Source organism: Columba livia, chromosome 9 (assembly GCF_036013475.1).
Source record: "Columba livia isolate bColLiv1 breed racing homer chromosome 9, bColLiv1.pat.W.v2, whole genome shotgun sequence".
In the NCBI taxonomy this organism is placed as follows: Eukaryota; Metazoa; Chordata; class Aves; order Columbiformes; family Columbidae; genus Columba; species Columba livia.
Window position 1 is genome coordinate 9,482,963 of NC_088610.1, and position 27,493 is coordinate 9,510,455.

Genomic DNA, 27,493 nt, shown 5'->3' on the forward strand with positions numbered 1-27,493 from the left:
CCAACAAAATCCACATGTGAAAGGAAACTGGCTGATAGCTTGCTGGCTGGTAAGAGCCCTAAAGGAGGTCAGGATTTTTAGCAGCATTTTGAAAAGGTACAGAAAGAATTAGTGTGGGAGACCAAGGCAGGCAAACTGTTCCAGACAGCTGATGCCATAGCAGTAGAAGATCCAATTTAAATTCGCCTTAGTATTAATTGTCAGAAAAGGACGAGATCAGTTTATGAATTAGGAGCACTGTGCAGTCAAAAGTTACAAGCCCGAGTTGTTGCCACAAAGTAGCTGAAAGGCTTTTCTTTTGAAAAGATTAAACTTCAAAGAATTGCAGAATAAGATACACAAGAAGTGGCATGTGCTTTTACTTGATAATGTTTGATTTTTAGCCACCCCCTCTCCTCAGCTCTATCACACTGTAAATTCTTAACACTGAAGTTGCAACTAAGTAGCTGTTTTATAAGATAAATGACTTGAAGTATGAAAGACTTCAACCAAAAAAAAAAAGGGCTGCATAAAATAGATTGAAAGAAGTGTGAATAGCAGAAAACATTAACCAGTATAGCAGACCAAGGCTTTGCATACTTCTTGACCAAAGGAAGTGAATACAAAGTAAGAGATGAATGTGTGTCCGACAGGTTAACCCAGTGGGATGACATTTGCCTCACAGAAAATACATGATACAACATCTGAGTCAGACTATGGTGCTGTGTATGACCATTCCCTCAATGGTAGTAAAGATCTTAATTCCCCACTGAAACCAAAAGGAGACTGGGTCACTGAAACATGTTGCATGACAGGGGTTTACATGCTTAGGGATAAATAAAACTCTGTGCATGTTGTTCCCTAATGTAAAGAAAGGGAAACTGAGGTTGAGCTACTGGTGGCCAAACTGCAAGAGAGAATGGGAATATTCCTGTTTGAGTCACAAGAGGCCTCGCTAGGACTTGCTTTTTTAAAGCACATTTTTTTGGCAGTAATAGCAAATCTCTGCCCAACTCAGTGGGCTGTGGGACCAAAGAAAACCAAAGGAAAGAAAACTACACAAGGACTTCAGTCCATGTGGAAACTGGGGCAGGTCTTTCCCAAGACATGACTAGCTTAAAAAATGGAAGTGTATCTCCCCTTTTGTTTGCCCCTATCTAATGAACTAAAGGATTTCTGTGACTTAACTCTGTAGAAAGAGAGAAGGCTTCAAGGGAGCTGGAAATAGGACAGTGAGCCAGAATGGGGTATTATATCTTCTTTTAGGATAACTGCCAGTAATAATCTCACCATGATCAAGCCATATATTCATGTAAGATAAGTTGGAGCATATTTACATACCAGAGAGTCTCAAAAATTTGTTGGTGGGTTGTTTTTTTTTCATTCAATCTTAATGCTCCTAGAGTTTCTGTCTTGGGAAGAATTTATATTTTTTTCTGTGAATAAGATGCAGTAGCTTTTCTAACACAGTAAATGAGCCCAAGATCCTGAAAATATTTCAATAGTGCAAAACAACACTGATAAGAGAAGAAGGAAAAATTAAAAACAACACCCTTGTCAACAAGATGAGCTACAACATCCATATGGGAGTCAACAGTGCAACAAGTCTAAAGTCCCTCATTGACCAAGACCACAGTAGCTGAGCAACACTTTCTCCTTCAACAAGTTCCTTGGGAACAATGAAATTCCCACAACAGCAGCCAAGGAGTAACCACACACAAGGTATTTTGGCAACCAACACATAATAGAGAACATCTCTCTTGAAGAAGCAAAGTCAGTCTTGAGTCTATTGCAAAATTCCTCTGAACACTTTGTTTTTCCCTGAGCAACAAATATACCAATTTAAAAATTAATAGCAACAATTTGCTCAGTAACTTTGGGACAGGGAGAGAGCTACTAACACAAGAATGAGCTCATTTTACTTTTTGTGGAAGACTCTTCTGCCACAATCTGTGAATGTGTGCCATGAAGCCCTGAGTAAGCAAATGACTTCAAATTATCCAGTTGCAATTATGAATGAGAGAATGCATGCTGGAGGTGGGATGGAAGAAAATTAAGAGAGATTAATGTGAAATATAAGGTTATAATTAGACACAGGTATCTGTTTTCTACCTGCTTTTGCCCATGGGGAATTTGGAAAAATAAATACTCTTATTTAATAAAATTCTCAACGCCAACAGAAAAGCAGGGCAGCTTTTTAAAAGCTATGACAACATATGCCAGACAGGCTGTGTTGCAATGGGTTTACATTTCAACATTGAATGATTTGTAAGAGAACACAGCCTGCTATAGCATGTTTGGCAATTCCAGAAAAAAGTGAATATGAAAAATTCATACCAAGGGGAAACAAAGTAAACTATGCAATGCTTCTGTACTAGGACAATCTGCAGAAGCTCCCACATCTGAACGAAGAGGTTCCTAAAAGATTATTCGAATAATCTAACACCAGGAAGGAATAATAATAATTTAAAAAACAAACAAACAAACAGCACCAGATTCTTCCTCTAAAGACGACACAGTTTGAACACAGCTACTGTCAGAGAGAAAACAGATTCAAACAGTTGAACTGGTTCCTTCCTCACCTTGGCAGCTCTCTGGAGGATGGGAAGCAGACAAGTCAGGCATCCCTGAAAGCAGGTCTAAATGCCAGAACAGAAAAGCTCATTCTGGCAGGCAAGATGAACTATTGATTTTTCCAAATGGTCCTGTTATCCTCTCGCTTAGTTTGCAGTACCACCAACTACATGAGCTAAGGCAGCCTCCAGGCACCCACTCACAAATGCAATACAGTTTTAAGCATGCTTCCCAATTACAGCTGTATTTCACTCCCCAGAAAATTCTAATCCCTATTCTCTGTAACACATTTGTCTACTTCTAAATGTAAACTTTGTGCAACTCTGAAGGAGTTGGTGGAATTTCTTTGCAAGTAAGAACTGAATTTTGCTTTGGTTTTGTTTTTTGTGGTTTGCTTTTCTGGTGGTTGTGTTTTGATTGATGAGGTACTTTTGTTTGTTTGGGTTGTTTTGGTTTGGGGTTTCCTGTAGTTTTGTTTGGGGTTTTTGTTTGGTTGTTTGTGGTTTTTTTTAATATTCAGATACATGTATAACTTTTACTCCTCAATTGCAATTCCCATGAACATCATCCAGTCCCAAGCTCTGCTTTCAGACACAATGTATCTCAAAAGAGCCTAAAGCAAATTCGCTTCACTAATCTTCTTGAAATCTGGGATGAGACTCTGCAGAGCAAACTCTCTAAGACTAGAACCTCAATTCACATAAGCCAAATCAAGACTTGACACTGAACTACAAAATGCAACAGGGGTTGTGGTGTTTATGTCTATAGCTGCAGTATAAAATTAATTTCTTGGTCCTAGCTGGGATCACACAATCTTGCTAGAAAAAGATATTCACTGGACTTTGTATTTCAGTCCCATTCCATCTGCATTTGTGTGCTTTAAATTTCTTTTTATTTCAGTAGGCTGTGGCATTGCTGTTTCTGGCAAGACATCTTGGGTGCAGATTGCCTCTTGCTTCTTTGAAACAATGGAAATTTATTGCCAACCTGCAAAAGGTTTCCCTTTCTACCCCTAAACATCAGCACTGACTCCTAAGGCTCAGGCATCCATTCTCCCCTCAAAAATTAGTGCTCTTTGTTCGTCTGTCTAAGAATACAACACAGTGAAGTCACACATAGATATCAGCTCTGTTTAAAATAGCGGAAGACATCTATGACATCTATTTTCCTGCACTGGTCTCCTCTGTTCAGAAACCTTTTCAAAGCCCCTGAGAAATTTCTGGGGTTTGTGCACCTTTCACAATTCTTTTGCCAAACCAGAGATGCATGCACATTCCCACACACATTCACCTCTTCATCTCATCTCCCTGCCCTTTTCTCCCTGAATAACTTCCTCCAAATTAGCTGGGCCAGCAGTTGGAAACAACATTACCTGCTACAAGCACCCCAGCTTTTCACATGTAAGGAAGACATTCATCATTCCCCCTCCAACAGAAAAGCCAGCTTGAGAGGTTTCAGCTCCCAGATAACTCCTTCCTGCCCTTTCCACCAGCTGCACCAACAGAAATATTTGTGCAGCGTTTGTGCCCACAGCACAGCCCCGAGCAGCTGGGATATGCTGGCTTTCAGGTGTTGGCAGGTAGCAGATGTGGTGGGGTCGGAACTCCTCGAGCAAGTGTTGCCAAAGACAACATGATGTGAAACGGTGGACTAATTGCCTGCCAGCAGGCCTTTTACTGGGTTGAGAGAAGAGTAAGAATGTCAGGATCCGGCCAGCTGTCAGGGCTCTCTGCATAAAGAGATTTTCTTTAATGGCTTTATTACTGAGAAATAAACAATTGTCTGTCACTCATTACTGTATGGAGGTCCTCACACCTCTCTGAAACACTGAAAAATAGGATCTTACAAACAAGGAAAATGAGTTATTAAGCACTTGGAAAATGATTATACAATTATGTTCTGTTCGGGTACCATTAGTCACAAGGAAGATGGAATATATCCAAGCTTTAAAAGTGAATTACTCATACAAAATCGTGTCTGCTGAGAGTCACTTCTCCTTTATGGTTCAATATCTATAGTGCAAAATTTTCAGAGGAGGAGATGAAGAAGGGTGTTATGATAAAACATGAGTACAGGAGCCAAGTTTGGGTTCTATTCCAGCCAGCAATGGTGAGCAAGTTGTAACTGGCATTACGTCTGAACTGGTATAAACAGTCACAAACTGAATGATGCTAGCAAAGCTAAGAAGATTTGCAGCAATGCAGAAACCAGCTCCTGCCTCCTTTTAGAGAAGATAGGCAAGAACAGAAGTCAGTTGTATAGATTACAGGTTCCAAATCCAGCAATCGTACCACAGTAGCAGTCTGTCCCACTTACAAAAAAAAGATATGTTCACTTTAAACTAAAACTGGATCCTCCCCCTTCATCTGCCAAGACTACTCCTGATGGACCATGTCAGACTCTATAACCTCCATGTACTCTGTGTAAGAAAGATGAGGGTGGCCTTGACTACATTTTTAGGTCTCTCTGGAATGTTTTTGGTCTCTCCATCCTATAACGGATTTTTTTTAATACAGCTTAAATTCCAATTTAAGTTCTGTGGTTGTCTTTGCTGTTTGTACGTTCCAAACATGCTTCAAGTTCATTCTTGTGTCAGCATTAAACATTTCACACAGGTGTGGCCTCAGTAGAGCTGATAATAATTACGCACTTTCCCTGACCTTTTCCCCAACCTTCCTGTAAACTGGCACAATATGTCCCCCCTTTCCCCTCAAAAAGAAGGAGCAGTTTTGTAATTTAGTACTCAGCCTTAAACTGTGTTGGGGCTACTGTGCTGATCCACTGTGTCTCTTGAAATGCTTTTTACTGCTACTTTAATGTAGTAAATGAAAGGGTGTAATACAGGACAGGTAATAGACAAGATTATAGATTGTGTCTTCTTGTCATTAGCTGACAGTTGTAGGTAGCCTAAGAATGGACAGAGTTCAAAAACAAAACCAAACCCCTACAGCTGATCTAGTACAAGTTTGATCACTGTACCTATCCAAAGCTCACTCCCATTTCATTCATTCACTGCCTCATCAAGCAAGCATCAACTTATAGCAAGTACCTTCTGTTCTCAGCTGCTGTCTTATTTCACTAAACACTTCAGGACATGAATTCCATCTTCAGGACTATCCTGCGCTTGTAATCCTTTGCAACTACATCATTTCTAGTTACAGGGGAACCTAGGTTTCAGCCTTGAGTCTAAGCTCCCCTGACTGTTGAAGAAAGAAGAGATCTGGATCAGTCACGCGATTTTGCAACCCTGCGCACTGAAAGCACACTGAGGAGAAGTGTTTCAGCATGGACTCTGAGTCATGGGCTGTACCAGGGGTGGAAATTCATCCCCTTGCCTGGACAAACTATTGTTTGAACAGACTCAGCCAAAGCCCCAGGCACATCCCTGTAGCTTGCTAAGCCAGTCACTCCCTGGCCCTGGTGCCAGTGCTGTTGCATGGATGGGTGCAGCCAGAGCACCTCCTCTACCGCTCCCACTGCAGACTTCCAGCATGGGGGTAGCACTAACTGAGCTTGATCAGACTTGTTCTTGAGAAGTACAGCAATGAAACCTGTAGTTGGTACCTTAATAATGGTGGCAAAGTTAAATAAATAGCTTCTTGCTCCTTGCCTAACTTTCTGATATATCCTCAGAAAAACACACTAGCATTTAGAAAATAGTATCCCCAGTATAAAGATTGTATAAGAAAACTATTTAATTGATTTACGTTCACAGCTTCCTTTTATGAACTGCAGGCTCTGGGCCAGTACAAATTTGGAGTTCCATCAGAGCTTCAGTGAGTCACCACCAGCCCAGCCCATCAATCCTTGTCCAGTATCAATCTGCAGGAAAGTGCCATGAACTTCCATGGCAATCTGCCAAATCCCTATCAGCTGAGCAACTGTCCTGATGAGCAATATGTTCTCAGTGATGATTCACCCTTGTCAGCATCACCATTAGTCAGAATATTTTCAGAATCAACTTTAACATGGTTTAGGACCTCTTTACTAAACACTCATCTAGATAAGTTATCTTGGGGCAGGGATATAAATGAAGGAGGACCATGCAAAGTTAGAACTGAACTGTGGCAAAACAATTCTGAAAAGTGTTTTATACCTTGTATAATATCTCCCCACAGAACCTCAAGGGTTCACATTAAACACCACAAACCAGACCACCTGGGGCTCCCCTATGATTATTGCAGCCGCATGCTGCAAGCTCTAGTAGAAGAAATGTTCCCTTTTATTGTAAGAAAGTAACAGAGCATAGCCCAAGTCTGCCAGAAAAATACACAAATCAAAAGCAGGCCTTGCACAAAATCAGCTTCTGATGTGCTCGTTTCCTCTGGATATATGTGGCAAGCTGACAGCCAGAATCACTTTGTCCTCATTGATCACCCATGCTTTTGCCAGCAAGGTGAGTAGTATGTGGAACAGCCAATTCTAAAGAAACATCAGTTCAATGGAAAATAAAACCGAGACATTTATTTTATTTTTGTATCATCATCTTAGTGAATTTTAGCAATAGAGAAAGGCACCGAATTCCTCAGTGCTGAAGCTCCGTCCCAAGAGCGCACACAGCTTAGACAGAGATGTTATGGCCACCACAGTGGTGTCTGCTCCTGGAAGGAGTCCCCATGGGTCAGCAGAAAGTCACCTCCAGGCCCAAGCAGTCTGTGGTTTCTGCCATGTTTCTAAGCCCAATTTTCATTACCAAGGAAAGCTGTTAAATGCTGACTGCCAGAGATGGCAAACTAAGACGTGCAAAAGCTCAGAATATTTACTCAAGATAAGTGATGGAAAGAAAATTTTTTACAGTAGGAGTCTTTACCCAGCAACATAATGGTGACTTTCCTCACTTCTGTCTTAGTCCTAAACCTGACTGTCATCGTTGATGGGGGGTGGAGAGGGGTGGTGAAGAGGAGAAAGGGCAAAAATCTGTCTTGTTAGAATTTCTCCTGGGAGAGATGTTGTGGACAGTTTGCCTCAAACATCTCCTTTGACACCTGCATTGCCCAGAAAGTCAGAGGTTAGAAGAGCCTTGATGTGCCCCTACTAAATCTTTGGTAACCAGTCCGATGAGGAGCATATCATAATCATTAGTTGGTTAGAAGGAGGACTGTGATGACCCATATTGAATAGGCCCTGCAGATTTTCGGTACCACTAACACGTTACTGTGGAAAGGTCCTGCCTTGCTTTTATGACCACTTGGACAGTGTTTGAAACATGCAACCACTACAATTGTTCTGTGGGAAGCCTTTTCTCTTATTGCAGAAATATTCTCTATTTCTCTTATTCTCTCCCTTCTCAGACATCATGTCCCAGCCATGCAATAAAACAAGAAGCAGATCTTCTGGTTGGGTTTAATTTAGTTTTTTGCTTGTGGGCTTTAACAGTATACCCAAAATACAGAAGAGCACTGCAAAGATTTGAGGAGGGGAGGTTATTGAGGTAAAGCAAATGAGTGGTGTTTGCTAGGTAAGGGACATGGGGAAAACTAAATGCTGTTTCAGCCCAGGAGAGCAACAGAGAACATGGTAAGTTAAGCTGCTGCCTGAAGGGAAGTGTTTCCTAACACACCTCCACCTTCTGATGTTTGTTTTGGTTTAGTGTTTTTTTTTTTCATTATTTTACATAAACACACACACAAACAGCACCAAACATATAAGCTAGCAGCAACAAATTTGTGTTTTCACTTCAAGATAATTATTTTTAAACTTTAATCTTTTCCTGAGAAGCTGACAGCTTGGTGGGACGAGTTGTATTTCATGGCCAAGAAAAATAAACAGGCAAGAGTCTCCCTCTATTGTGGCTCATTTATAGTAGTCAGGTAGCAGCAAAGTAGAAGCAAACCTGCAGAAAACAGCCTAAGTCAATGGATTTTTTTTCAGGCAGCACTAAAGCTGGCAAAGTGGCCTTTTTCCACATCTGTCAGGTAGGAAGTACATCTGGAAGCCTACCAAGGGAGAAAAGGTTATGGTTTGGGCATGCTATGCTCTGCTATTCTCATGGCAAAGAATGGATGTCTGGGACTATCACAGTTGAGTAAAATACAAATTCAGCCCAAAGGCTATTTTTTTCTTATTTATAGCAGCATCCAGGTAGACTCTTTGCAGAGCTAACTACACTGGAACCCAAAAGGTGACCTCAAGCTACCTTCAGACATGTTCTCCAGTTCTCAGGCTGAGAACAGAACAGTCAGAGCAGAAAGTCTGTTCTTAACCATGCTTCATTGGGAAGCCCAGAGGAATTGCTGCTGTCTCAGAATAAGAGAAGCAGGACAGCAGGACTTGAGAATCAGCTCAGAATTCAAGCCACTAAAAAAAGAGAAAACAACACACACACAAAACACAACAACAACAAACACAAACAGACCCACCAACAGCCACAACAGCCAACACTTTTTCTCTTCAAGCAAATTAGTTACCAGAAAAAAAAAAAAAACATCCTGCCTTCCAGCCCATCACCTTCTTTGACAGTACCTGTCAAGGGTAAAATGTTTCAAAGAATTAAAGGAGAGGAAAGGTCAATCCCTCCTAGTTATGGTGCTGTGATTTATATCAGTATAATTATATCTTCATTACGGTAGGAGACTGACTTGACCTCCACAGAAACCCTACTAGTACATAAGAACTTTTATTCTTAATTGCAATAGTTTTGCTAACGTATGTCTAAACCTATTTAAATGAATTGGAACAAACCAAGATTAAGAGGAATATAGTGCTAGGCTGTAGTTCAGATTTGTTAAATGTTAAACTAACTGCATTGCATTCTTTCCAGTCTTTACGTGGTAGTACGCTGGAATTGGATCATGACATTACATTACGAGGGTAATATATAGATCATTTTTTTTAACTAGCAATACCCTCTCCTAGATCAATCTTGTCTTAATACAAATTCCTAACACTTAGTCATTACAATACTTGCCTAATATCAGTTTAACCAAGAATTTACTGCAATCACTTTCCCTCTGAAAAGTGCCCTCATTTAATCATTGAAAACTACCATTCTGAGGGCCTTGTCTTCAAGCAGTGAAATCAATCCCCCCCATCACAAGCAGGCTCTTCAGTTGGAAGAACACCCAGCACTTGAAGAAACTGGTGTGAAGATGCAGACCACGTGCTGCCCACTTCTCCAGATACACACTCGAGTCAGCTCAAGCATAACACCCAGCACTAACACATCTCACTTTGCAACCAGACGATACAAACAAGCACTGCAAAGAGCCTCACACTTTAACTGTGGCCTAGACAATTTGTCTTGGAGCTCTTAGAGCTGACTTCTGCCTCGCAAAAGAGAACCTGTACCCCCTACCCAGCAATTCACTTTTATAGGACTATGCATATGCTTAAAATATGAAGGATGGTGTGCACATATGCGTGTGTGTGTGTGTTTGGGAAGGTTTAACTTTCTTAGGTTGGCCTACAACATACCTTTTTCAAGGTTCCCATATTCTCCCCATAACCTCCTCCAGCCTGATGGAGATGCAGATACAATTCTCACACTCGGTGCTTTACATAACGCTATACCTTACGCAAATAATCATGAATAAACATGAAAACATAGGAAACAAGTGAAAATTTGTATTTATTAAATAGAAGTCCCATGCTAATGCAGTTTGTTGTATGTCCCAAAATTTTCAGATAAATACTAAATTTTCCTTATCTTTCTAGCCTCTCATTGACCAAGTTGATATAAGCAGCATGCTCCTTTAAACATATTTCCCTTTGCTTTAATTGGATTAGAGGTTTACTTCTATATTTTTATATAGAAGATCCTTAATGGGCATTTTTTAAAAAACATTATTTAATACACATGTGAGTATATATTAAGCCCTAATTAACTTCCTGTAAATTAATTCTTAGAAACAACTACACATCCTCCAAGTGTAGTGTTTTCCAGTCTCCATACCACCAAAAGATGAGAGACACAATGGAAACTTTGATTAAAATACAACGCAAAGGACAAAAATCAAGTCTCTTCTAGTTTAAAACTTCTATACTGCTAGCTTTGCTGAAGCTGGTACAGACACTACAACACAGGTCTTGCATTTCACCTCCACCCAAAGGACCCACTCATTTCAGTAGACCTTCTTTGAGGTGCAAACCATCCCCATCATTTCCTAGGACTGCATTTTGCACAGCAGGCAGAAAGCATGGCTCCTCACGTATGCAAATTTATCCATATCTTTGTGACTCCTCTAGTACCCACCCATTCACAACAAGTAAATCACAGAGAGAGAAGCAGGATTTAACTCTGAATAGCTTTGCTTTTGCTGATATAACTTTGACCCTTGATGTTGGTTAATGTCAGGGTTTTTTGCATTCAATTAATTTAACGGTCCAGATTTTTAATTTGCATTTCATTTAACATTTCAGATTTTTAATTTGCCAGATATTGTTTATCAAGTATTCATTTCAGCGCCTTTCACTGTATATACAGTGCATACTCCCTAGTAATTAGTGTGCAGTAAATTAATTCTCTCCTTGTTCCTTCATCAGATATTGGATTAAGAAACTTCCACTGTACCAACACAGTGAGCTAGATTAGGAATTTCCCATCCATAATATCTTTGTTTAATATTTGTCTTGTATATGTTATGCTGCCTTAATGCTTTACATGATAAGAAATGTTATAGTTAGAAGCAGAAACCTCCAATTAATTTGAGTCACATATTTGTTTGATATTATTAGACTCAAATTAAATGTGTTCACATAGTTCTATATTCTCTGCTCCTTTAGGCAGCCCTACATTTTCCTTAAGAAAAAAAAAAAAATTGGTCATCCTATTTATATAAAGGCCATTTAAATCACCTGATGACTTTTCATCAGCTGCCACGAGCATTAAATCAGATCTAAAGTAAGCACCTCGTTACAGACCTGTCTTCTGCATTATGTCAATATGGGCCAATGACCAGCAAAGGTGTCCTCTTACAAACCCAGGGAAAGGAACACACAAACTCAATAGAAGGGCATCGCCACCACAGGCCACTGAAATTATTCGTGTTTCGCAAACATTTTCACAGTTCATTTCACCTTTTTCACATCCACTGAGACGGACAGCATATAGACATGATTGTTCTCAGATCATTCCAAACTAGGTGAACATCTTTGCTCAGTGATTAAAGCTACTCTTCTCACACTGTATTCACCTTTATCTGCAACAATCCTGCAAAACTCACATGTGTGGTTTTGATGTAGCTGTCCAACTGCCCAAAGCGGTAGAAAATATCTTACAAGGGATTTTTTCCCCTATATGGATCAGCGGAAATTTCAGTAAGTTGTGTTTGCTTGGGTTTTATGCTTTAAAAGTCTACAAGCTTATGAATGCAATGTTTTCCTTCAACGACAGGAACAGGTAACACAAGTAGAATCAAGGCTTGACCCCAGCACGCTGGCAGGGAGGAAAGCAGCACACCTTACTCCTGTTGGGATGACAGTGCTTGCTTCATCTTTATGTACCAAGGTTAGTCTCTCTCCGTAGCAAACTCTTCTTGAGCATACTAGGCCTGGGACACTGGAGAAGATTCATAGAGCACGCTTCCAAAAAAGTTACAATTCAGACTCACGACAGACTTAAACTTGAGCATCGCAAATTCTAGAGCGAAGTTCCCTTTGACTCCCATGGCATGAAAACAGGGACAGTCTGACACAAAGTGATCTAGGGCTTAAAAAAGAAGAGGCAGGAAAAATGTTTATAAGCAGATTCTAAAGAGCAAGGCAAGTGCAATGTTTCTATAACCTTAACTGCACATATGGCTGGAAGTGGGGGTGAGAGGGAACCAAGAAAAAAAACTGCTGTTTTTTTCTTAATGAGATAAGCAGTAGATATTCCTGAAGATCAGGTTGCAGCTGTACCTTTCTTCTGCTGCCCATAGTCACAGGGGTTGCATTGATGGGTGGCAAGAGCACAGAGACCCCGTGCCAGATCCATGCTCCAACTCACTGTGCATTTGGGATAGAAGGGGGGGGAAATATACTGAAGCCACAGCCCCCACCAGCACTGCCCAGGACTTTGTATATATCACTAATCACATGGCAAAGCAAAGACATTGTGACCGTCTCCTTCTCTGAAAACTGTTTGCCAACGGACACAAAAATGGCACAATTCAGCCCCAAGCTCTCTATTAATTTCAGCAAAATAAAGTAAATAATCAGTAAGGAAAAGAGCTTCGTAAGCATGAGATGCTGAACAAAAGCAGATCTGCAACTGTGACAACTTGATACTAATATTTCTTTTCCTATTTGGGCCATCAGTTCAAGCAACACACACAAAAAATCAATGATCTTACAAACGTTCAAAGTGACACAAAGACCTTAAGTGTCGTATTTCTCCTCTGGATGCAGCATGTTTTGTCTTATTATAAGACATAATGTTTTATTTTATTTAGAAAGTTTAGGCTTTTTTTTTAAATCTAAAATGTTCAGTTAATTCAGTAAATAGCCTTTCAGGATAAAGGGTCACTGAGTATGCCAAGGGAAAGTATATCTTTTGAATTAAAGGATGGAAAACTCAGTCAGGCAGAATACTGGTTGCTCTCAAGAACATTATGGGAACTAATGAAAGAACTCGATTTCCTGCCTTATACAATTAAGTAATCAGCTGCCTTTGGTTACCCCTAACAACTTACACAGACAAGGGGATTACTAAGCAAACAGACTGCAGCATTTCAGAACACACAGTCAACGGGAATGCTGAAATGACATGCATTCCCAGGGGAGTCACTACCTTTTCAATTTTAAGAGAAGGAAGTGGGATTATTGAAAATTTAGGACTTGGCAGACCTTTACAGAAGTGTTCTGGCTGATGTAATGTGCACTATCAAAGCTAAGTACAAAAATAACCCTTGCCATCAGAAGATTATTTCCCTTACTACCTATTCTCCAAGATACAGTGAATTCCTGATCTGGTTCAAATGAAGGGATGCTTAGATACAATATAAAACTATCTGGTTCAGACCAGAATAAATTCCTATGATCATGTATTCAGCATGAAGCACTACACTATGGTATACTGCAGGGAAAAAGAATCCTGTTAAACAAAAGTCCTAGCTTCAGCTGTGCGTAACCTTTATTTCTGAAAAATAAGGAAAATATTTCTTCATCTCTTCAGAGTGACTTAGTTTGCACAAGTATAAAACGAGTAGCAAACAGCCTCCCCTGCTCACTCCATAGGCACCTGTTGGGGACGAGGTTTTCAGGGTTTCAATTCTCAGCAGCCACTAGAAGTTTATTAGAGATTTATGACTCCAGCGGAAACAGTGCCAAGAAGTTTTGGGAATCCACCCCTAAACCAACACCACGATGAGTGCTGGAATAAACACAGCTTAGTTTTCTCACAGCAGGGAAGCAGCATTTGGGGTTCCTTTCTCTTTATGTTAATAGACTTTGCTGTCTGCTTTTCAGCTAATTGGTACTGCTGGTAGTGGGACAGGGAATGTCACAACAATACCTCAAGGTACTTTCCTGAGCACTCTGCAGCCTCCTGGGGAGGGTGAGGGGAACTGCGGTTTTCTATGAGGTCACTCAAACCTGCCAAAAATTTGAAAGTGTGCCAGCAAAAAGAGGTGACGAAGTTATTTACAATTTGATGAGGAAAAAAAAAAAAGAAAGAAAAAGATAACAGGAGAAAGAACATGAGCAATAGTCTTGTTCGAGAGTGCCTGAATACACAAAGTAAAGAAAAATTAAAATGCTACACTGCTCATTTGAAACCACCAAACGGAGTGCTAGAAGTGCTGAATGGAATAGTGCTTCAGAAATAAGGTAAATATTCACTCTGACTTGCTATTATCTGCTGAGGTACTAGAGACATATTAAATAAACAGCTGTGCAATGTTGAAAATACTTCCAAAAGAATAAGAGAAAACTGTCAGCATTGCCAAAAGATAACATAGAAAGAAGTGGGTAAAAAAAATCTTGTAGTTAAGAGACATGGAAAGTGAAATGTATTGTAAAAGTGCATTGCCTCTCTTGATTTTTGACAACATGAACTCTCCTGCACCATCTGGCTCCACTGTCCCCACCACAGGGTGATCTAATTATTGGGGAAATATTTGCTAACAACAGCACCTGGCTGCTGTTTGGTGTTTAACTTTCCCTTCCTGCTCCCACAGCCTCAGGTTCACCAGGCCCAGGCATATCTGCAGAGCTGCTCATGGATACAATTATAATCTTACTCAGCCAATGGTTTCAAATCCAATACATGACTTAGTTATGATTATTCAATTGACAAACTTTGAGCTACCATACAATACCATGATTTTTCATGTCATTTACCATCTCATTCTAAACAGATTCAAAACCAAGTCCAGAATTCCTGATTATTTCCTTCCCCAGTGTCCTCAGATGTCAAGGTCTGGGCAGTGTGCAACTGTGTGTTGTTGGGCAGGTGGAATTTATAAAGAGGATTAGGCAATCTGACATCAGGGATGGCATTAACCACAGAAATACAAACTCAGACCCTTGAGTTGTGCTGATGGATCAGATTTAGTTGCAAAAGGATCCTTTTCTGATTCCAGCCAAAGGTACTACAAATGCCACTAAAAAAAAAAGTCCCTCCTTGCAATCCATTATGTAAGATCAACCACACTTTCTAAAGTGAAGAAGACTGGGAGGCCAGGTGTCATGAAGAACCACACTGCTGCTGCCCAGCTCTGATCCAAATCCCATCCCAGACTCAATCCTGCTATCAGAGCATCATCTACCCACCAAAATGGCCATAGCTACCACCTGCCTGGCTTAGACTACAACAAGCTTGTTGGTACAACAAACCTGCTCCTTGACTTTTCTTAAGTGCAATTTGGGATATAACATCACAAGACCCTTACTTTGCTTTTAGTATACACTGCTGACTGATGGTTTCCTGCACAACATCAGAAAGTCCACATATAGTAACGTGTAGCTCCTTCCCCTCCCTTCACTTGAACTGATTTGGATTCCTGGATATAATTTAAAGAGAGATTTTCCTCCTATTTAGATGTGAACAGAACAGTTTTTAATTTCAACAGAAAGTAAGGAGATTTCAAATGTTTTGCTTTGTTTCCCTAGGAGACATCCTATGATCTGTTCCCCTACTCAACATTATTCTTTGCTTTCCCAAAACTGGAGGCAGGTTTAGCACAAAGAGGCCATAAGACCTGGAATAGCAGACTTAGCCCCTATCTGGGTTGTGATCTAACTCAGAGAGGCAACTAAGTAAATTGAGATGCCTTAAAGCAGGCAAGTGGTTTGTGTTGTTGTGTTGTTCTGCTGTTCTCACAGGTGGAGCAACACAGCTCAGGGCAAAGGACTTTCTGTTACATGGTTTCTGACACAGTGAGACAGGTCTCTGCTAACTTTCCATGCATCTCTTTAACCACTGTTACAGGCAGAGCAGGTCAGCACACACCTGAGACTGCACTTGCTGGAGATGCTGTGCCAGATCCCAAAAGAGATCTGTCTCAAACAGCCTTTAAAAAGACATCCTTAATTGTCACAGTGGAGAGGTAGCAAGGCCACCTCCCTGTTCCAGACAGGAGGGTCAAAAAAAAAAAAAAAAACAGACACACACCCCAACAACAAATCACCACAGAAAGCGTCAGATCCCAAAACAAACTATAATACTAAGTGACTAAAGTCTGCAACCAGAAATGCAGGCAACAAATAAGCTGTTCTCTCCAACTACACTGTCCAGAAATATAGGAACTGCTGGAAGTTAAATCATCCCCTGGACAGTAATAGCAACACACCTAGAAATTTTCTTCATAACTTATGCCAAAATTCTGACCACAGAAAACATATAGCAGATATTTGTATCACTAACTGCAAAAATCTAGAAAAAAAGCTAAACTATTGGCTTCCCAAGTAAGAAAAGGGCATTGAGTGCACAGAGATTAAAGAGGCAAATTAGACTAACAATAATAATGGATGCCTTCAGCTCCTTCCTATGCACTGCTTATGTGCCACACTGTTCACAATTACCTTTCTTTCTTTGCCATCTTGAGATGATTGCTCTTTAGAGAAAAAGCAATAAAAGAAAAATTAAGAAATAATGAACTCTAAAGGATTAAAATGGGTACTTCATACAGCAGCTTCTGCAACACAAGAACCAAGAGATAGTCAATGAAGCTAAAAGGCAGCATACCTTAACAGAATATGTTTAAATGTGTTATTTATTGCATCCTATGTAAAAATTTGTCCTCACTCTCTTCTTCCATGGTAGAAACATTTGGAGAGAGGGGGATTTTATCCTGTCTCTTCTCCCTGTACCCCTTTTACGCAGCTGATCTTACAAATTCTCTAAAAATTCATATGGCTATTCCAAATCTTCCTGCTATTCCAAATTGGATCTTTTTTCTATCACTATGATAACTGTGAGGGAAAAAAGAAAAAAAAAAAAAGACTACATCCAAAGCAGGTGTGTGTGTGTTAGGTATTCTCCCCTCCCAGTTCTGTTATTTCCTCACTGTTGACCATACCACCATCTTCCTCATCACTCACGTCCATTCTGTTTTCCTAAGTATGGAGACCTCACCAGTCTCAAAGAGTCACCTTAGATTCAGAGCTTCCTCTAGAGTCCCATATAGACAATTTGCACAGTTTTTCTCCATAACATCAAGCACTTGAGCCAACTCTTATCCAAGTCATATCAGTTCCTGCTGCTATCTTCTGGCCACACTTACACACCATAATCAATTGCTTCTATCTCATTATGGGACAGAGATTATTTTTAGTGCCTCTCTTTGACTACATGTTCTATTTCTCAGCTGGTTCACCTTTTCCATTACATCAAATGTAAGCTTATCTTCCTTGGCAAGGTCTCTCACAGCTTATCCCTGACCCCATCCTTCATCATCATCATCCCAATTTACCAGACTGAAACACATTTGTTACATTTACAGAAAAACACCTCTTCAGCAACACTACCTTTGTGTTTCTGGAAGTTCCTTGCAAGCTTCTATGATCCTATTAACTCATTTATGTCCTTTCCCAACAACCTCAGCAAAAGTCACAGGTGATGGATGCTTTGACAACTTGCTTTTCATGTTGGTCAATAAAGTCTCATAACAGTCCTCCACCTCAATCTATCCCTAGTTCTTCTCCAAGGTTGTAAACTCTTTGATGCAGTAACCAACTTTTTGTTCTGCATATGCTTAATACAAAGAGGTCCAACCTTTGGACAAATAATGAGAAGTTACAGTATTCATCATCACAAGATACCATTGGTACAAAGAACTTTCATAGTTGCAGGTAACAGGATAAATCATGCACCAGCATATAAACTGATTTTTTTCCCCCTGTTTTGAGTCAGGAGAGCCCACATATTCCCACTATGGGTTTTATTGTGCTTCTTGTTGAAGAATCTACTACTGGCCCTTGTCAGGCTACTGACTGTGGCAGCAAGGAAACCTGTTTTTCTATGCAGGCTGATAAATGAGTCAAATTCTAAACACACTGCCATGGATGCCTTAATTATTGCTATTATTTGTCATCTGTTATTTGTTAACTGTCTCCTTGGGACTGGACCAGTTGACGGTACTGAACAGGGTGAAAAGTCCTCTGTTGCACTAAAAAAAAAAAAAAAAAAAAAATAATAAAAAGAAAAAAAAAGGTCCTGTAGAACTTAACAGGGAGGATCAGAGGAATATTAAAGTAGGAACATGGAACAAGAACTCCCTCACATTGTTTGCCTGTTGTTTTCATCTGCTGCATTGCTGATTAGAATAGAAGCTTTACTGCAGAATGTCAGTTGATCGCTCAAGTTCTGATTTTCCACAAAATGTTAAACCAATACCAAACTATACTTAAAATACATGAGCTGGATCTTGGTGCGAGGGATGGGGTAGGATCCACACACACCTCTACTACAATTCTGGAATGGGAGAGACTGGAGAAGGATGAGAAAATAACATCAAGTCCATAATACACAATACATCATATTAACAGGGAATTAAAAACCCTTCAGCCCCTGCAATAAAAACATGCCAGCAAGGTCTACATGTGTTTTCTAAGTGGGACGTACTGTGATATTTGGGTATTTATAGTAAGCAATGGTTTTTGTTTTTAATTAGGATAACCTAAATTTTTAGTAGAATTCAGATAAAGATGGCCTGGAATCATGCTTTCCTAACCAGCATTACCACATGCATCTAGTGTTGATCTGCTGTTTGATTTACAGAACTATGCTGGCTTATTGCTCAGCTCAAAACACATCTTTGGTAGAGACAAACAAAGTTGAAAATGATAGATTGGTTGTATGCAATTCATTTCACAAGCATCAGAAAATGGAGCGGGGTATGGGGGGAAACCACCAAACTTTGACCAAAGCCAGGTAACCTGAGTTAATGAAATTATATTTAACTAAGGGTGTGTATTTAGACTTGATCTTACCTTGGTGACTTAGCCATTAGTAGGAATTCATTGTTTACCTCCACGATTCTTATCGGTACTTAGGCAGTGTTTGCACGTGATTTTCAACTGATTGCTCAACATGCTCTATGTTAGACTGTTTTGAAATAAATGAAAACACTGCAAGATCACAGAGGGCTAATCTCAATTATCTAATCTGCTTAAAACTGCATGTTTTTTTTTTTTCTTGTTGAAGCCACATTACATCTTCCTTTATGGGCAGAACTTTCCTTACTGATGGCAAGCCAGACATCTATTTCAACTTTTGCATGACTAAAACTTTTTTTTATCAGTTAAATGGAAACAGTTATTATTCCAAATCACTTTTCTTAGACCATTGAAGGATCACTCCTCAAGAGGTAATAACCCCCTACAATGATTAGGGGCTCCTATTGACATCTGTGATAATTGTGGGTGTTTAATTTACGTAATAGACCCTCTCTTAAAAATACAAAAACACACAACCACACAACAACAAAACAGACCTCTGAGAATCTGTTCAGAGGATGGTGAGCATTGAGCTCTGAGCATCTCCAAGAAAGATAGACAGCTGCAAAAAGCTATAATAATCCAGGGGATGGAAAAATCAAACCACATGTCTTTTGGGCAGCTGTAGCCCTTGGGATAATTCATGAGAAAAGGACTTCTAGGAACACTTTTACTTAAACTGCACAACTCTCCCTCTTTTTACACCAGCCACTGTTACATATCCTGTGTTGTGGGTGCAGGAACAGAGTTCTACCCTGGTACTCCATGGGCCTTGTAACAGACTCCCAACAGCAACAGCTAGGTAAGCAAATGGTAAGTATCAGAATATACTATTTTAAAAGTGGAAAATGTTCATACCAAAAGCTGTCAAACATCTGGTTTTGAACTATGTGGCTAAACTTGGCTGCTCTTCCCCCCAACCAGGTTTTCATCTTCCCCAGCGTACTATTTACCATCCAGTATCCAATTGCCTCTATGATTACACTCAGCCACATTTTCTTTCAGACTTCGTGACTGTCTTGCTTCTCCAGAACTCTACATGATGTACAGCATGCATGGGGCACCACCACTGAGGGAATAATCAGCATTCATCACAAGGGCCAAGGAGAAGCACATTAGAGCAGCAGGAGTTAGAGCAGCACTGGCATTGTCATTACAGCACACACCAGTGAGGAAGGGCCTGGCTTAAGATGGAGCGATTGAATGGCAAGAAGGCTCTGTAGGTTTGCTGAAGACTTCCTGAAGTCTCAGCACTTGCCTGATGACCTTCTTTTAGAGACAGATCTTTATTATAGCTTTTTAGGCAGGAGCTCAAAGGCACAGCACTGACAAAATAAGAGAGATGATTCTCTCCACATCCCAGATCACAGCTTGCCCGAGTGGTAAGGAATTATCTTGCAACCTTTTCTTCTTCCATACAAAAACATGAATACTCAATCAAGAAGCAGCAATGAACATAAAGGTTCAGAGACAATCCCTGGTTAAGCACTGACATTTGCATGCTATCAGAATTATTTGAACTTCTTGAGTCTGCAAAATGAGGTTGAGCATTTCCCCCCAAGAGCCACCACTGTCTGATTACATTTCTCATGTGATACATTCTCAGTAAAAGAAAAAAACTGAAATATTGATTTTCCCCAAAATGTGACAAGATATTAATAAGAAAACCACATTCAACTAATAAATCAGGAGAAAAACAGGACTGAAATGCATGTGCATTTTCTTATATTCTAACAGCGACGTATTGATAACTACTTTCAGTTTCAGCAGAGTTCAGACTTAAATGACAGAAGTTCACAACCCCTAGAGAACACACACACCAGTGGAAAATCTGGCCACTTTCCTGCCATAATGCTTCCTAGAAACCACAGCTGCTTTAGTTTAATTTTACATGTATGCATATGAGGCTGAGAATCAACGCTCTATGTTTTTACTTCAGTATTGTGTCCAGAGCAGTCCAATGAGTAGTAACAACTTGGCCATATACTGTTAGAGTAAGATTAACAACTGTTGATTCCCTTGTAGAGCCACCAGAGATTTTCCTTAGCACAAATGGCAAGTGTATGGCTTGCTCGGGTATGGCAGATTTGAGCCTTTTTTTTTTTCCCCTGACACTAAAATTGTGAGTGCCTAGGCTGGACATGAAGCCTTAACTAGTACAGGTCAACAGCAACACATTATACCCAGACTGGAAACAAATACACATGAAAAATAATATGAAGGTACCCTTGTGGTTCCAGCACTATGGGAAATTAAAACCAAACCTTTCCAATAATCATAACATGAAAATATATTTTTTAAAAACCCTGTTTTTTCCACATGGCAAAACAGCACAATTTGATCTACTGCAAAATCAGGAAAGGTTTGCTCTTTTTTTTAAAAAAAAAAAAAACACACACATAAACTAAAGATACTTGATCAGACTGAAAACTTAAAGCAACATTACTCTCGCCAAAACATAACATTTTATAATATTACAGGATTTGTGATAGCCTGATGGAAAACAGCAAGACTTTCATAAGGACTCCAATTCCTAGAATTTTATCTTTATTTCAGATTCTATTTTATTTACACGGGACATATTTCCAACCCTCACTGATGTGGGCCAAGTAATATTTTTAATCAATTTTCACTGCTTTGAAAGATCTGGCTCACTGAATAATAAACATTTGGGATTTGCCATGTGTATTTTACCATTTTTCTGCCTGAGCACAGGCTCAAGGAACATCTCTTTTGCCAGAAATCCTTGATGGCTAACGATTTCTGGGACTACTTGATCATTATTTTCACGGGGCACTTCGTTCTTTGCATGAAGCCAGCAAAGGAGTCTGCCAGAGAGTAGCAAGAATCTTGCCAAACCTTTTATCTATAGCTTTAGAGGTACCTGTGAAGGAGGGTGCTACCTCTGCTCTACCCAAAAGCAATAGGTTCCTGCTACCTTTGATGGATCAGGCAACATAAAACTTACCTCAGCAAAATCCAAATTTAGTTTTGACATGCTGGTCTTTCATTTTCTCTTTTGCGACTGAGCATGTGCCTGTTAACACCCATTTACAGGCCATGTTTTACTCTCTGGCAACTAGCGAAGTGATTCCTGGGACTAACAAATCAACCAGATGAAGACTACCTTCTTCTCACTTAAAATATTATGCAGCACAATTCTTCAGTTATTTCCTTGCAAACGACTCTGACAACTGCTGTATAATGTGCGAACCAAGTTACACAAACAAAAGCACGAGAGAGCATGAACAGAAATAAAGTGATACAGGACAAACTTAGAGCAGTTGTGAGGCTGCACAGACAGCAATTAGTTGACTGGCAATGCAATATGAAAGATTAATTCACTATTAAAAAAAAAAAAACATCACCCTGAACAGCACGCATAACATGTACTCCATAAGAACCAAAGACAATTGTTGCCCTGACAGAACAGCTGTATTGACACCAGCATTAATACACTTTCCCCACCCCATGCCAGAAATGTATTTTCTAAGGACCAGTCTCAGGTGGTGATGTGAAGACTACTGAATTCTATTGTCAAGTCATTATGTGACCTTGAGGAAAAAGATCCACTTAAGCACACAGGGTCTCCATTTACTATTGTAGAATAGGTATATAGTCATAACAACACTTACCAATAATGCAGAAGGGTTGTGAGGATTAATTAGTTGTTAAGCGCTTCAAGGTCCTTAGCTGCATAATGGTAATCTTTATTAATTAAGTTTATTTATTGGCTATCACATACATAACTTGTGTAAATATACCGATCATTATCTTTATAGCTGCTCTAAGCATTTTTAATCCTTTACTTTTTTAATCATTTCAATATTTTTTTGCCATATTGTAGTCCAAAGATTTATTTTTATTAACATATAGAGCTGACTGATGGAAAAGCAAGAGTACATAGTAATCAAAACCCCACATCTGTTCACCCATCATAGCCCAGAGGTATGTAGGAGGGCTACCACTCCTAAAAGTTTGACCAATTAAATCCAGCTGAAATCCACACAAAGAGAACAAATGGATAGGGTTGTTTTTAAGAATCAGTGTTATTTTTCCAATTCATAATCTACCACAGAGGCAAGTTTTACCATTTACCCCTCACAAACAATAAATAGGATATCACCAGTCTACTTTAGCATAGCAATTCTTCGCAAAACAATGAGCATCGTTAACATAACGATTGGTGATGCTTAATACCCTTTAAAAATCAGGTGATAAACACAGGCTTTCTAATGCAAAGCTCAAAAATAGCTGTTGTGTGTGACCTGACCATTAAGCTGATGGAGGCAACGTAAGAACATATAGGCTCCTACTCAGCTCCTTCTGCAAGTTTCCCCATTAACGCACCGACCACCTCGGGCCCATACAGCCCCACACGAACCTATCAGTGGTCTCCAATTAAGCAGGATTTTACCTGCCAAGTTTAAAAATCAAACAGCAAGTACAGCAGTCCTTTTACATTAGGGATCCTAACCGCAAAGAACTGAAAGTGAATACATGAAGTTTGGTCCCACCTTAATTTAAGTGAAAAGGAAATGACAGATTCTGTAGTATTATTTGGGGTGTAATGTGGAAGGAAATCAATGAATGAAACATATCGGGGGGAGAAGGGGAAAAAAAGGTAATTTATGTTTCTATTTTTGGATATACACCCAGTTCTTTGGGAGAGTTGGAGGGCGGAAAAAAATGTACAAATGACTTTCAAGCTGACAGTTGTGAGTGATCACAGAAGTAATATTCTGTATGCAATAAAACTAAGAAACTATTGTCTGTCAAAAATAAGAGTGAACATTGTCTTAGGCAGTAAAACCTGATCTATTATTAATCCATACTTCAGAATAGACTTAAAATGTATTGACAGCTTCAAGCAGAAAATGACAATGTACAGGTTCTTTTAAATGCCTAAGGGAAATCCAGAACTATAGGTAAAGCTACCATTAAGGTTAAAAATATATATATATATATCTCTCTAAATTCTATTCTTTTACAAATGACCTAAATTAGCTATCATTAGTTAGGTATTATATGTGCCTGTATAAACAAATTGTTGGGTCATTGATGAGATCAACTTCACGAAGCATCTGAGAATGTGTGTTTGGAAAGGGATGCCACAACCTGGGGAGTATTTTGAAGTAACTTACAAATCAGCTAACTCAGTCAAAAGATAGCTCACTTGAGAATGATATAATTACTTTCAGTTTGCTTAAAGCCAAGGAAAAGTTGACACAGTGATTAAAAGGAGTGGGGGAGGGCAAGCAAAGGAGAAAAAAAAAATAGTTACTTTATACTGCTTGAAATTGGGCTGTTCTGAGGCCTAGGACCTGAGCTTATTTGAAGAAAGATTATCTTGACAAATTGGATAAACATTTTGTGCATGACAGGACGCTGATGGAGAGTCTGTTCTGCAAGCACACCTGGGGGATAGTTTGCTTAGTGTGTGACCAAGGTGTTCAGCTAACCCCGAGTCCTCCCAGGGCGCTTTGTTTACCCTGTGACAGGTATAGGCAGATCCGAAGTTGAGGCCTCCATAACAGTTCCTGCAGACTTTGCAGATGCATTTTGCTCCCTGCCCCTTGGGACGAAATACCTCCCAGCTAGACTAGTCCACAAAGGCTCCACCAGACTTCCATAAATAAGTTTGTATTTAAGGAGGCCTGCAGGCCGGCATGCACCAGGCAGTAAGTGACCAGTGCAAATAAGGGGTTATATCTCCATCCCACATCCTTCTTACCCCTCGGCATTGACTACAAGAATCACTCCAACGCCCTGATAGAGTCAAGCAGTGAAAGAAAGATGTGTCTATGAACACATCTTACTGGTTAATTAACAAAGGAACAAGCATTACCTGTGTAAACTCTCCACTTCCCTACATCAGAAAACAAGGATGCAAAAGTCAGCATGGCCATTTTGTTCTGCTTTCATTTTGATATCAGAGACTGAGCAACACAGGACATTAGACCAAGGTAGCTGGTGACCACTGTGCAGGTCGTTGCTGACACCTGTTAACATCACCTGAAGAATTCCTTTGTCCAGGCAGGCAGCAAGCAAATTTTTGCCTCTTACAACAGAAGCACTTGTACTGACAACTAAACCTTTGCAGATCCCAACGATCCACCCCTCAGGGCTTTTTGCTTGTGTTTGAAGTCATGCAGACAAGGATTCTGTTCTCAAACCCCACAACATTCCCAAAGCTGCCCACACAGCCCTCCCTGTACCTTTTTGGGGTGAGCTGGTTTCCTGCCAGCTGAGTTCTGGCCCTGTGGTGAGGTGATTCAAAGACAAGTGCTAATGCCAGAGCTAAAGGGGACAAAGGATGAGGACAGAAGAAGAGACAAGCGGTAAAAGAAACAATTCAGAGAAGCTGAAACTCTTATTGGAACACTCTTTAGGACTACAGACTTTTGCACTAGCAGATGATAAAAGCTCAGGTCAGAACTTGTTTTTTCAAATGCTAAAAATGTTAGCCTAAGACTGTTCCCACAAAAGTAAAGAAATAACAAAATGCCTAGATAAACTCTCTCCACGGCTCAGTTTCAGTTTGGCTTTTGCCTACACTTAGTCTATAAGCATGCCCTTGGCCATTTCCTACCCCCAAAGCAACAAGCAGAACCAAGACAGTAATGGAGGAGACAACCTCTGGAGAAAGGAAGGATCAGAAAGGGGCTCACCTGGCTGCTGCACCCAGCTGCTGCAGGGTGGGACAAGGCAACCTGTAGAGAAGGTCAACCCTGATCACCAGCTGGCAGGTGAGCACACTCAGCTCCCTGAAACTGGATGCCTAATTTTTGGGTGGCTAAACTGAAGGGAGCTATAAGCTTTCTCCAGTTACCTGAGTCAAGTGCACCAGTATATGGTCTCAGAGAAATGAGAATACTTAACTGGCAAACTTCAAGTCAGATATTCAAGGTTGCTATCAAACATCACAGGGAGAAGAGGGCATCTGTTTTACGCTCTGATAGCACATCATCCCAAATCCTAATCCTTTACGTTGCCCTAATCTGCTCTGTTTGGGGGTGATTGTCTTCCTCTACCTTTCCTTTTTTATAAGGCATTTTAAGAGGGAAGGTTAGACTTAGACATCTAAAATTGACTCATTGAATGTATCCCTTGGACATCAGCCACAGACTATAATATGGTTTAGATGGCAATGGTCCATAATGCTTCTACCTCTTGTGACTGCTAGACCATGAAGGCAACTAAGCACTGGTGACTTGCAATATAGCACAAGGGTGTTAATGTTGCTTACTAGACCCAGGCAGGACTACAGACCTGTTCAGAGCATTTATCCTGAGCTCTAAGAATAGGCCAGTTCCCTAGAGCAACAATCAACCACTTCTGTACCACATCAATAAATTATTGCTATTCCTTTCTGACTGGCAGTGACAAGCAAACAAAATGAAGCGAGAACTGCTCTGCAACAAGGTTGTGATTTGATTGAAAACCCACAGAAGAAACAAGGAAGCACTACCAAATACCTCAGAAATGTTTGAGAGAGAAACTATTTTTAACCTGGGAAAGGGGGGTACCTTCATCGATTTTTGTCATTCAAACTTAATTCTCCAGAATAGCTGCCATCATTGCATTCAAAAAGCAGCAATCAAAACAGTAAGAGGTACAGTAAAATCACGTTCCTCCCACAAGCATTTTTGCCCAGGTGATTCCCACATCTGCTCAAGCAGTACGCCCCAGAGCTAGCACACATTTCTCTTGCGAGTTATGACAATAACCTGGAATAACTTCACGTAGTTCCCCCCCATGCGAGATATCAATAGGTGGATGGAGACACCTCCACCACATCCAGTGGGAGCTATATGAACCTTTGTAGGTAGACCTGGATTCAGCAAACAAGTACTGTCATTAGAAAGTGATCTGAAAACAAAGTTGAATGATAGGAAACAAATATTTTTCCAGCATGTAATAGCCTAAAGGACACAACCAGAAAGTCAATGAGCTCCTAAAAGTAGCTATGTATCTCCAACTTGCCATGAGGTGTATTAAGCTGATAAGGAATGTTCTTGTGCCACAACCCTCGCATCTTGTATTTCATTAGTTGAGTGTGTGGTCAATATCCTGACAGGAGGGATTTTCTTTTCAGGTTGACTGAGATAGATTAGGACATTATTTCATTCCAATTCATACAGTTATTAATAAAAACTAATTTTTCCTTATTTGCCTGTGATGCTATACTGCACACACAAAAAGAACAATGGTTGTCAAAACCAGCGTTAGCCCAGCAGGAATGTTCTGGCTTGTGACCTATGTGATGATGTGAGCTATTGTCTTCCCAGCTTACACGGCCATGGCCGCACGAGAGCTCTGCAGTCAGCACAGCTCTGTTTACAGGAAGGAATCCAAGCTACAGAGGAAACAATGACTTTGCAGTTTAATAGAAGTCCTCACACACAGATGCGGTTAAACAAAAAAAAATACACACCACACACACAACATAGCGCAAGAGAGGATATTTAGTGATCTAACATCAGACATCAAAATTTGATGCAAGCCCTTCTCTCATCAGGCACTAGTCTCAGCCATTGATGTCCCTTTTGATGGAACATGCACAAGACACTCTCATTGTTAA